Source organism: Globicephala melas, chromosome 19, assembly GCF_963455315.2.
Source record: "Globicephala melas chromosome 19, mGloMel1.2, whole genome shotgun sequence".
In the NCBI taxonomy this organism is placed as follows: Eukaryota; Metazoa; Chordata; class Mammalia; order Artiodactyla; family Delphinidae; genus Globicephala; species Globicephala melas.
Genome location: NC_083332.1, coordinates 35,930,155 through 35,943,171, shown reverse-complemented (window position 1 = coordinate 35,943,171; position 13,017 = coordinate 35,930,155). Strand labels below are relative to the sequence as shown.

The window sequence follows — 13,017 nt, the reverse complement described above, 5'->3', positions numbered from 1 at the left end:
CTCAAGCAATTAGAGAAAGAAGAACAAAAAAACCCCAAAGTTAGCAGGAGGAAAGAAATCATAAAAATCAGATCAGAAATAAATGAAAAAGAAATGAAGGAAACGATAGCAAAGATCAATAAAACTAAAAGCTGGTTTTTTGAAAGGATAAACAAAATTGATAAACCATTAGCCAGACTCATCAAGAAAAAAAGGGAGAAGACTCAAATCAATAGAATTAGAAATGAAAAAGGAGAAGTAACGACTGACACTGCAGAAATACAAAAGATCATGAGAGATTACTACAAGCAACTCTATGCCAATAAAATGGACAACCTGGAAGAAATGGACAAATTCTTAGAAAGGCACAACCTGCCAAGACTGAATCAGGAAGAAATAGAAAATATGAACAGACCAATCACAAGCACTGAAATTGAAACTGTGATTAAAAATCTTCCAACAAGCAAAAGCCCAGGACCAGATGGCTTCACAGGCGAATTCTATCAAACATTTAGAGAAGAGCTATCACCTATCCTTCTCAGACTCTTCCAAAATATAGCAGAGGGAGGAACACTCCCCAACTCATTCTACGAGGCCACCATCACCCTGATACCAAAACCAGACAAGGATGTCACAAAGAAAGAAAACTACAGGCCAATATCACTGATGAACATAGATGCAAAGATCCTCAACAAAATACTAGCAAACAGAATCCAACAGCACATTAAAAGGATCATACACCATGATCAAGTGGGGTTTATTCCAGGAATGCAAGGATTCTTCAATATACGCAAATCAATCAACGTGATACACCATATTAACAAATTGAAGGAGAAAAACCATATGATCATCTCAATAGATGCAGAGAAAGCTTTTGACAAAATTCAACACCCATTTATGATAAAAACCCTGCAGAAAGTAGGCATAGAGGGAACTTTCCTCAACATAATAAAGGCCATATATGACAAACCCACAGCCAACATCGTCCTCAATGGTGAAAAACTGAAAGCATTTCCACTAAGATCAGGAACAAGACAAGGTTGCCCACTCTCACCACTCTTATTCAACATAGTTTTGGAAGTTTTAGCCACAGCAATCAGAGAAGAAAAGGAAATAAAAGGAATCCAAATCGGAAAAGAAGAAGTAAAGCTGTCACTGTTTGCAGATGACATGATACTATACATACAGAACCCTAAAGATGCTACCAGAAAACTACTAGAGCTGATCAATGAATTTGGTAAAGTTGCAGGATACAAAATTAATGCACAGAAATCTCTGGCATTCCTATACACTAAGGATGAAAAATCTGAAAGTGAAATCAAGAAAACACTCCCATTTACCATTGCAACAAAAAGAATAAAATACCTAGGAATAAACCTACCTAAGGAGACAAAGGACCTGTATGCAGAAAATTATAAGACACTGATGAAAGAAATTAAAAATGATACAAATAGATGGAGAGATATACCATGTTCTTGGATTGGAAGAATCAACATTGTGAAAATGACTCTACTACCCAAAGCAATCTACAGATTCAATGCAATCCCTATGAAACTACCACTGGCATTTTTCACAGAACTAGAACAAAAAATCTCACAATTTGTATGGAAACACAAAAGACCCCGAATAGCCAAAGCAATTTTGAGAACGAAAAATGGAGCTGGAGGAATCAGGCTTCCTGACTTCAGACTATACTACAAAGCTACAGTAATCAAGACAGTATGGTACTGGCACAAAAACAGAAATATAGATCAATGGAACAGGATAGAAAGCCCAGAGATAAACCCACGCACATATGGTCACCTTATCTTTGACAAAGGAGGCAGAAATGTACAGTGGAGAAAGGACAGCCTATTCAATAAGTGGTGCTGGGAAAACTGGACAGCTACATGTAAAAGTATGAGATTAGATCACTCCCTAACACCATACACAAAAATAAGCTCAAAATGGATTAAAGACCTAAATGTAAGGCCAGAAACTATCAAACTCTTAGAGGAAAACATAGGCAGAACACTCTATGACATAAATCACAGCAAGATCCTTTTTGACCCACCTCCTAGAGAAATGGAAATAAAAACAAAAGTAAACAAATGGGACCTAATGAAACTTAAAAGCTTTTGCGCAGCAAAGGAAACCATAAAGAAGACCAAAAGACAACCCTCAGAATGGGAGAAAATATTTGCAAATGAAGCAACTGACAAAGGATTAATCTCCAAAATTTATAAGTAGCTCATGCAGCTTAATAACAAAAGAACAAACAACCCAATCCAAAAATGGGCAGAAGACCTAAATAGACATTTCTCCAAAGAAGATATACAGACTGCCAACAAACACATGAAAGAATGCTCAACATCACTAATCATTAGAGAAATGCAAATCAAAACTACAATGAGATATCATCTCACACCAGTCAGAATGGCCATCATCAAAAAATCTAGAAACAATAAATGCTGGAGAGGGTGTGGAGAAAAGGGAACCCTCTTACACTGTTGGTGGGAATGTAAATTGATACAGCCACTGTGGAGAACAGTATGGAGGTTCCTTAAAAAGCTACAAATAGAACTACCATATGACCCAGCAATCCCACTACTGGGCATATACCCTGAGAAAACCATAATTCAAAAAGAGTCATGTACCAAAATGTTCATTGCAGCTCTATTTACAATAGCCCAGAGATGGAAACAACCTAAGTGTCCATCATCGGATGAATGGATAAAGAAGATGTGGCACATATATACAATGGAATATTACTCAGCCATAAAAAGAGACGAAAATGAGCTATTTGTAATGAGGTGGATAGACCTAGAGTCTGTCATACAGAGTGAAGTAAGTCAGAAAGAGAGAGACAAATACCGTATGCTAACACATATATATGGAATTTAAGAAAAAAAAAATGTCATGAAAAACCTAGGGGTGAAACAGGAATAAAGACACAGACTTACTAGAGAATGGACTTGAGGCTATGGGGAGGGGGAAGGGTAAACGGTGACAAAGCAATAAAGAGGCATGGACATGTATACACTACCAAACGTAAGGTAGATAGCTAGTGGGAAGCAGCCGCATAGCACAGGGAGATCAGCTCGGTGCTGTGTGACCGCCTGGAGGGGTGGGATAGGGAGGGTGGGAGGGAGGGTGACGCAAGCGGGAAGAGATATGGGAACATATGTATATATATAACTGATTCATTTTGTTGTGAAGCTGAAACTAACATACCATTGTAAAGCAATTATGCTCCAATAAAGATGTTTTAAAAAATAAATAAATAAATAAATAAATAAATAAATAAATAAAATAAAATAAAAATCAGGACTTCAAAAAAAAAAAAAAAATTGAAAAATACAAAATATAAGAATTTGAAAGGGAATAAAATTTTTCATCCTAAGAAATGTATGCAATCACTTTGAGTCCTGAATGGTTCCCTTCAAAGCTGTCAAAACTTCTCCCTACAACCTCTACTGCTGGGGTAAGGACCAAGGTGAGGGCTAAACACTGGGGTGTCTCCTTTTGGGGCTGTACTCTCAGCAGTGTGGGACCCACCTATGGCCAACTCTCAGGGCTAACGTCTCTGTGAGGCATAGCAGGTGCAGTGCCTGAGGTCCACAAGAGTTCTAGCGGCGCATAGAAATGTTGGAATTGATTTAAAACAGTAGAAAAAGAATACAATCATGCCTGGATTATATTTGTCTTTATACCAACGCAGTCATAAAATATAATTATATATCTATAGCTATATCTATAATTTTATGTGTATGTAACTGAGCAAGGACTCGTGTACCCACGGTGCAGAAAGCCAAACTCTGACAGCCGGTGTCTGCAGCAAAGTAAGGGTTTATTTGCAGGGCACCAAGCAAGGGAGTGGGAGACAAGTCTCAGATCCACCCCATCTTGGTCTTCGAGTTAAGGATGTTTTAAAGGTTAAGGACAAAGGAACTGGGATTAGTCATCATCTTGTGACGTTTCTGTGACATTTCTTAATCGTGTTTTTGGGAGTCAGGATGTCTCTGGCTTACGATTCTCTAGCCAGGTGGTCCATGGCTGAGGCGGGTGGCGGGAGCTGGTCTGTGAGCTCATCTTGCCCTGGAGAAAGAACCCGAGTCTGTACATTAATGATGAATCTCTAACAGCAGTTTTAGGACGTTAACGATGTTATGGACAACAGCAATCTTAGACATCTGACGCTGGTTGATTAGGGTTCAGTTAGCATAGGACTGAGATCAGGCGGGACAGCAGGGGAATCGAGTTTTGGATAGAGAGATTAATCATAAATTCAGTAAGGGGATTTGGTTTTAGGGGGACTCGGATTCATACATATATATAAGCATATATATAGTTTTTTATAAGGAAGAGTTCATGAAGGTGCAGAAGTACCTAGAAAGTCATAATGTGGCCCTGGGCACATTTTTTCTGTAAAGGGCCCTATAGTAAATATATTAAGCTTGGGGGCCAGATGGTCTCTGTTTTGACTGAACTCTGCCTGTGGCAGAAGGGAGCCATAGACATACACAGATGGATGGGAATGGCTGTGTTCCAACAAAATTTTATTTACCAAAACAGGAGGTGGGCGGGGTTTGGTCCAGGGCCAACCCTCTGCAGTTGGTGCCCGGGAAGTTTCAGTGTTTGTTGAATGAATGGACGGACTGGAGAGGGGGGATTGCTACCAGGCCTGATCCTTGTCTGGTGGTTGAGTTTGGGTTTGGGTGGTGGGGAGTGGATACTGGGCTGGGGGTCAGTTTTCACATTCTCAGCCCCTAACTTGCTGTGTGACCTTGGGCAAGCTGCCTTCTCTTGCTGGGCCTCAGCTCCCTGTCTGTAAGGTAGAGGCTATACCTCCCATTTGCTGGACTGTGATGAGAGAATGAAATGTAACAGGGGATATGGAAGTGCCTGGAATAGGAAAAGGAGATTCCCACTGGGCAGCTCAGGGCAGGAACTGCCAGCTTCCTGGAGGTCTGGCAGCCCAGGGAGTGTCACTTTGGCAGAGGAAAGAAGGGGGTGGGGCAACCAACAGCGTGACCCGAAACACAAACAGTCCCCAAAGAGGGGCCGAAACTCTCACGCTGGTGAAAACACACCTGTCAGGTTTCTGTCCTGCCTCTGAACAGGAGAGGGGAAGGCGCTCCAGGCTGGTCTCAGTTGGCAGTGGCCGCTAGTGGCTGGCAGGGCCTGGGCCCCTCATGTGCTCTTGGGCATGTGTCCAGCCAGAGGTGGCTGCGGGTGCCCCAGCGTACAACTGTTCATCAGCCAGGACGCTCGCTTCAGAACCCAAGGCTGCGCCTCAGGGGCAGGTGCCCGGACCCATGGGCCCCACATCCGCATCTCTCCGCAAGGTTACCCAGTGGCCCAGTCAGGCAAACTGTCGTGCGACCTGGAAGGGCAACGTGGAAGCAAGTATTAAAATAGACAACACACATGTCCAGGGATCTGGGAATTTCAGCTTCTCTCCTGCTGTATTAGTTTGAGCCCAGGCAGGATACAGAATTCACTTCACACAGGACCAACAAAATGTAGTTTTAGTGACTTACAGAGGTGTGGTCAGGACCTCTGGACTCTACAGTGCAAGTTGAGGCACAAGACTGGCCCAGTGGGATGCTATTGCCACCCTAGAGGCAGACCCAAACTCTGCTTGATTTGTTTATGAAACCAAGCAAGATCACTTGTTTATAAAGCCTTTTGTTAACTTGTGAATTCTCAAGGAAGTGAGGGAGAGTGACGGGGCTGTACATCCTGACCAGGCCAGCAGGGGAATGTGGCTGAGGAGGAGTGCATCTGGGCTTCTAACACGCTACAGCTAAGTGGTATGTGACCTGAGACAAATCTATTCTCATTGAGCCCCAGACTTGGGTGACGAAAGACTGAATTAAGTGACAATTGTGTTCGGTTGTATTTTTTTTTGAGTTACAAATCACAGAAATTCCAGCTCAAACTGAATTGACCAAAGGGAGTATTTATTGGCTCTCACAAGAGTAAGGGGGATGGCTGTCAGGTCTGGCTGTATCCAGGGGTTCAAACAATGCCATCTTTCTGTCTTGCGTCTCTGTTTCCTTGTGTGCTGCTCATTTTCACACAGGTAGTTCTATGTGTGAACAAAGGCCAGAGATGACTTGGACATAGCCCATCCCTGGTAGGGATGGAGGAGGGGATAGGGGACTGCCTCCACCTGGGTCTCACCTGTCCCTGAAGTTGGGGTGGGGAGGGGCAGCCTTTCTGCAATTCATGAACTCAGAGTGGGAGAGGGATGGCTCCCTAAAGGAGCCAAGAGATGGGAGGATGGGTGCTGGGCAGGCAAAAGCACTGATGCCACCACAGTAAGCACAGCTTCATGTTTGCACATTTTTAAGTGCATCATTTCACCGATTCTTAGCACCAGCTCTGGAAACAACCCCCATCTCATGGCAAAGGCTGAGAGCTCAAAGAGTAGCTCAGACAGAGCTGGTCTCCGACCCAGGATTTCTGAGCCCTGATCTAGGACTTTTTCTGGTTCACCCCACTGCCCTTCTCTGATGCCCCTTTCGTGTTTCATGCCCCTGCAGTCCTGCATCGCCCAGGGAAGATTGCTGGGGCAGGGTGTGTATGCAGCCTGTCTCCCAATCAAATTCTGTGGACCCTCCTGGTAACTGGGGACAAGGGGAGGACAGGGGCACCATTCCCTCACCCTCACCCGCCCAGGAAACTAAGCTCTGTTCTCTGGGACCCACTCCCCCATCGGTGACATCATCTGCACACACAGCCATTGTCTGCAGAATGTTTTGCTCTCCACCAGGAACCCTTAAGAGGCTCTGGTGGGGAGTTGGGGGTGGAGCAGGGAAAGACACCAGGAGGGGCCAGCGGGAGTGGAGGGGATCTCTCTAGGCAATGAACACAGCTGGCAGAGGCATCTTCCCAGAACAGGCATGGCCCCAGAGAGCTGAGAGCATGGACGAGAGCCAGTACCCATTCTTGTCCCGCCCTCAGTTTACCCATTTGTGGAACTTCCTGGCTCTAAAACTCATTGATTGACAAAGGGTCAATTTTGTCACACTATAAAAGGTTCCCATAAATCAATGAGAAGAAACGCTCCCAAAGAAAACTGGGCAATGGGCATAAGCAGGCCTTCCTCCCCTCCCCTAAAAAAAATCCTCTAAACAGTTAACAGCTAACATAAGAAAAATGTTCAAACTCAGCAGCAATCAAAGAACTGCAGGTAAAACCAACAAAACAATATTGCTTCCCCCAATCATGTTGATAAAAGTGATCTCTTTCCAGGTGTGTGAGGGGTCGGGGGATGGGCACTCAGCCACTTGCGGGAGGGGTAGAAACAGGTATTACTCTCCTTCTGGAAGGTAATTTGTCAGTATGTAATAAAAGCTTAGAACACTGTGGGCTGGTGATTCCACTTTGTTTTCATATCTAGAACTTTCTCTAAAGGCAAGAATCATGGATGTTTGCAAAGGTAGTTTAGCAAAGCATACAGTAGGCAGAGAAATATTCTAAAATCATAGATCCCACCTCCTCCCCCCCATTCCTTAAAATACTCCAAAGTCTTCTTGTCAAGCTTAGAATCAATCCAACTCCTGACCCCGTGGCCTGGCCTTGCTCTCTTTCTCTCTCCTTTTCACCTTCCTTATCTCCTTTCTGTTCCTCACATTCGTCAGGCTTTGTCCAGCCTCAGGATCTTTGCACTGGCTACTTCCTCTGCCTGGGGTGCTCATTTCCCTCGAATGTGAGCCCCATGAGGGAGGGTTTCTGTGTTAGTTCCCTGCTGGATCCTTGGCCTGCCCCCTGACAGCAGTAGATGTTCATTGAATAAATGAACAATTGAGAGCAGGTGCGGCTTCAGTTCAGGTCCTACCACTGATTAGCTGTGTGACCTTGAGCAAGTTCCTTCACCTCTCTGAGCCTTGGGCTCCTCTGGTGTGAAGTACAAATAGAAGAACTGCCCTGTGGGGTTCTTATTAGGATTAATGTCAGTAAAGCATATAAAGTCTGGTGCAGTTATGAGCCCTCAAAAACTATTTGCTATAATTATGGATGTTTCCAAAATATTATCTGTAACTGTCCAGACGTGGGTTGAAGAATCTCCTTTGGGGCATCTGCAGAATGTATCCACCAAAAGCATCTTGTAGAAATCAACCTGTGGACATGAAAGTGGTTAAAGATATACTGTTTACTCACTTATTTCATCATGATGGGCATACAATGCATCCTCAGAAAAATTCAAGCAACAAATAAAGTGAAAGTCTCCTGCAGGTGAAGTTGCTCATCCAAATTTCATGCTATATTAATGAAAAAGGCAGGTTAAAAAAAAAAACATGCCTGGTATGAGCTTACTTTTAGAAAATAAAATATATTAATATGTACTCATAAGGGAAAGCCTGGAGGATTTACATTTAAATTGTTAAGGTTGGGGACTTCCCTGGTGGTCGGTGGTTAAGACCCAGCAAGGGTTTGATCCCTGGTCGGGGAACTAAGATCTCGCAAGCCGCATGGCTCAGCCAAAACAACAAACAATTTTTGTTTAAGTTGTTTGGCGACAGAGTAGATATTGATGGCATTTTTATAGACAGCTTTGGCTTTCCTGTGGCTTTCTCATTGTCTGTTACCTTATGCAATCTGAAAAAGCCCATGTAACAGTTAAGTGAGCCTCCCCACTCCCGTCACCTGCTACCATTTGGCTACGTGATTCCCAGGGCCTCTTGTGAAGACTCAGGTGTCCTGTGTTGTCTTAGGCAGCATTACTGAGGCTGGGAGTTGTGCCAGGGACCCCAGGAAACATTCTCAGTAAACATTCAAGTGTTGAAGAGATGGGTGGCTTGTGGTCCTGGGGTTTGGCACTTTCCTGAGAAGAGTCCTAGATTTGCAAGAAGAATGTGTTAAGCTAAGCACAAATTTGGAACTCAGGGCACCCTGGGCATCAATGAGGACAAACAAACAAAATAATCACACAATGGCTTAAGAAATAAAAGGAGTTTATTGGTACATGTAACTGAAAGAGCTTCAGGCACAGCTGGATGCAGGTGCTCAACTGGTGCCTTCCAGAATCTTCAAGGCTCTATATTCCTCTGCTGGCTCTGCTCTGAGGCAGGCTCTCTTTGTGTGGTGGCGAGATGACCCATCAGCAGCTCCAGAGTCACACTCCAGGAGCTCAGCAATCCCAGCAGACAGAGGGGTTGTCTCTCTTTGGGGCTCCAGAAGTCGCAGGGAGTCCCTGATTGGCCAGGCTTGGGTTTTCTACCCACCCTTGGATCATGCGCTGGGGTTGTGATTGGCTGGATTCTGGGTCACGAGATCATCTGGCCACCAAGGCAATAGGGCCAGCTCTACCAGAATCCACGGACTGGGAGGAAGCGGGGTCTTGTTCTCATGGGACAATGGGGGGCTATTTGCAGAGGGCAGATCTCTCCACTAGCTGTGTTGAAGACTGTGCTTCATGAAGCACAGAAATGCCCTTTATCAGGAAAGCTGGATTAACCACACCACCTCGCCCTCAGTTCTTCCAAAGTGCAGAAGAGGGAGGCCCCATGAGGGGTGGGGAGGTGGCGTGGTGTGCATGGTGAGAGAGGGTGGGGGTCGAGGAGTCCTGCCTGGGCATCAGTTTAAAGACTGAGTGAGTGACTGTGGTCAAATCAGCCCCCTGTCCGGGCCTCGGTGTCCCCATCTATAAGGAACCTTAATCTAGCTGAAGTCGACAGGTTTTAGGATGGTGCTGTGTAATTTTCTGATGAAATTATTGGGGTATAGCTGCCCCTCCCTTTCCACTGACTCAATAATTTCTTAATGGAATCCAGTTTATTGCTGTGATCCATGCTGGCAGGGGAATGATATAGTTTTTCCAGGAGGGGCCTGTTAGACTGGCTGCAAGAGAAGGGGAGTTTGGAGGCTATTTCTGGCAGAGTGAGGTGGGTGAAAAATGTAGGGGTGGGAGGTGACAGGAGCACTTGGGGAGAAAACCTGAGCCGGGGCCTCGTGCTCAAGATCTGGAAAGAAGGGCTGGCGCTGCGGGTGAGGAGGGGCTGGGCCGCCAGGGTCGGCAGGGTGCGGCCACGGCAGCTGAGGGGGGGAGCTGGTGGGAGAGGAATGTCCCTCTTCCTGGCACCTGTCCTTGGGCTTGTCGACCTCTGACCCCGTCCCACAAATACTCCTGGAGAGGAAGGCAAGGAGGTATGCCTCCTTAGTGCCCATCAGGTACCTGCACCTAAAACAGAGATCTGAGTAACAAACTATTGAGAGCCTGCTGTGGGCTGTTCTAAGTGTTTACATGGATCAGCTCAATCAAGCCTCACAGCTGAATGAAATAGGCATGGCTATTAGCCGCATTCTACAGATGGGCTCAGAAAGGTGAAGTGACTTGCCCAAGGACACACAGCCTGTGAGTGATGGAGTCACACTCAGCATCTGGGTGCCTGTTAGGATGGGCAGACTGGAGTCAGAGGCAAGGAACGGTTAGGATGCAAATGCTGGGTGAGCCAAGGGTGGAAGGAAACAATCATCTTGAGGAGGGAGGGTGAAAATCTGGAAAAGGCAAGCCTTAACCTGTGCCTTAAAGGATCTGTGCAATTTGAATAGGATAAAATATGCAGGGAAGGGTTTTCCAGCAGGAGGGAACAACACAAGCAAAGGCATAGAGGCAAGCAAGTGCCAGGACATTTGGGACCGAGCAAGCAGCCTGGCAGGGGCTCTGCCAGCACTTTGTGGGTCATGAGGCCACTTGAGCAGTAGGCCGAGGGCAGTACTGCTGTGTCCTGAGAGTGCCTTGAGGCCTGGAATCCCCAGCATTCGCCAGGAAAGCTGAGAGGAGGCTGTGTCCAACCCCCTTGTGTGGTTTCACGGATCGAGGGGCAAAGTCCGGCAGCTTCGGGCCCCTGAGGCAGAACTGGAGGACCTGGAGGGGCAGGAAGCCCCACTCCTCTTGGATGTACACGAAGGAGTCCACTGCCGCCTGGGCGGCTGTGGATGGGCAGGAAGCTGGGCATTTCTTCCCGTGAGCCGGAGGAGAATGGCCTCTATGTGGGCCACAACAAAAAGGCTTTTCTGCCAAGTCGGAGGGGGAGGAAGCAGCCAGCTCAGCCCTGCCCCAGCCTGAAAGGAGGCTCTGTTGGTGGCCCTGGGGTCTTCGATGTCTAGAACGTGTGAGGAGGGAAGGCCAGGGTGGTCAGGGGCCTCCTCATCCCTTCTGGATTCTCCAGCAGCATGGGGGTGGGGGTGGGGGCGCTGGGCTGCTGTGCAAGTCATTCTGTCTGGGTTCTAATCGTCCACTTCCTGGCTGTGTGACCTTGGCCAAGTCACTTCACCTCTCTGAGCCCCGCTCGTCTCGGGAGTGAAATGCAAGCAAGGGAGCACGCAAGACGACTGGAGTCGTGATCACACACTGAGCACTCGCCAGCACTTGACAGCCAGCGTCCTCCGATCATCCTCCCAGCAGCCAGTGGGGTAGGTCATGTGATCCCCTCCACTGAGGTTTAAGTACCGGTATCACCAGGGCTGAAGCCCAGGACGTTCTGGACTCTAAAAACCCCAAGCTGTGCAAAAGCAGAGGAAAAGAGGCTGGAAGGAAACACACCAGCTGTCCGCACTGGCTGGGGAGTGATGGCAACTTACCTTTTTCTTCTTTTTATCTGTAATGTCTTGCCTGTTTTACTTGGGAATTAGCAAAATATAAAGAAACAAAAGATGCTGAGGGAATGGGGGGCTGGGAGGGGCCCAAGGTGAGCTTAGGTTACAGCTTGATTTAAAAAAACAAGCCATGTTAAAGATGTGGGCTTCTGTTTAATCCTGGGGAGGAGGGGGTCACTGGGGCTGCCGGGCTGTCTGGAGCTGGGGAGGGGGAGAGAGGGCCCAGGCGCTCCCCCACCCCTCGTGCCTCAGAAACTTCCACACACCTGGGCCCCTGAGCAAGGATAAACTGGGCTCGTGAGATGGGCTGTTCCTTGAGCCAACGGGTTTCTTTGAGCTTCTAGCCGGGAGCTGGGGCTGGAAGGCTCCTCAGGCGGTTTCCTGAGGAGGTGAGGCCTCTGCTGAGTCTCCCCTCCGGCTACGGAAGAGCTCGGTGAGAAGGCCTTTCATCCTGTCCTCTCCCGTCCCCCGTGCCCCACACCGCCCTCCTCCTGCCTGGTGACCTCTGGGCTTCTGGGTGACCCTAAGGCTTCAGGCAGGAGGCAGACCTGGTGGGGCCCCGCGGCTGCTGCCGCAGGAAGGCTGACGAGGCAGCGTCTCCCCTCCCCCCCGTGCCGCCCACCAAGGCCCCTGGGCTGGGGGAAGCACACAGGCGGTTTCCTAGCTGAGCCTGAGTGGCCTCTGGGGCTTCCGAGGGCCAGCGTTTCCTAATCTCCTCAGCCAGTTTTCAACACAAAGAGAGGAAAGGGCGGGATGAAGGGGGCACGCAGCTGCGGGGGAGGGTGGGCCTGGAGCAGGCTGGAGGACCCTACCTAAGGAGCTCTGGGGGCCTGGCCTGCTGCGTGGCTGAGCATCGCAGTCCTGGGTGCCCAGGCTGGCGCCCAACAGGATGGGCCCAGAGGCCGGGCGTGGAGTGCGAGGCTCACCAGCCAAGCTCAGACCCGAGGGCAGCGACGCCCGTCTCCTGCACTCCTGGGCATCGTCTGCCCCCTGCCCGGGGCGAGGTTTTCTGCTTCTTCGAAGAGGGCAGGTCCTGGGTGGCCCCTCACCTTCTGGGCAGAGCATGCGGATGAGGGGAACTTCTGGAATCCACGGTGGCATCGTTTTTCATCTCTTCCTGTCCAAGCTGGGTCTTCAGGCTGCCTAGAACCAGTCCGGATGGGTGGGAAGGCTGGGTGGCCTGGACTGGTTATCCCACCCTTCCTAGACGTGCAGGGTGTGCGGGAAGCTGGGTGCCCTTTCTCACCATGAAGGAATGGCCAGTAAGTTCCCCACCCCTTCTCTGCCCGACCCCAGCAGGGCCACCCCTGGTCCCCTGCCTCACCCTCCTCTGGTCTATTGAGGGCAGCCGCCTCCCACTCTACCCGAGTTCTGCCCCTTCCAGGGCCATCGGGAAGGAGCCCCCGCAGAACTGTGAACGAGGTCTCTTTGGCGTGGTGGGGGGCAAGT

General features: G+C 48.2%; 1 protein-coding gene across 1 annotated transcript in view; it reads left to right on the top strand.

Annotated features, from left to right (window-relative positions):
• CFAP20 (cilia and flagella associated protein 20) overlaps nucleotides 1–13,017 on the top strand; it is a 108,719-nt gene that overhangs the window by 43,905 nt on the left and 51,797 nt on the right. The gene's annotated exons all lie outside the window — the stretch shown is intronic.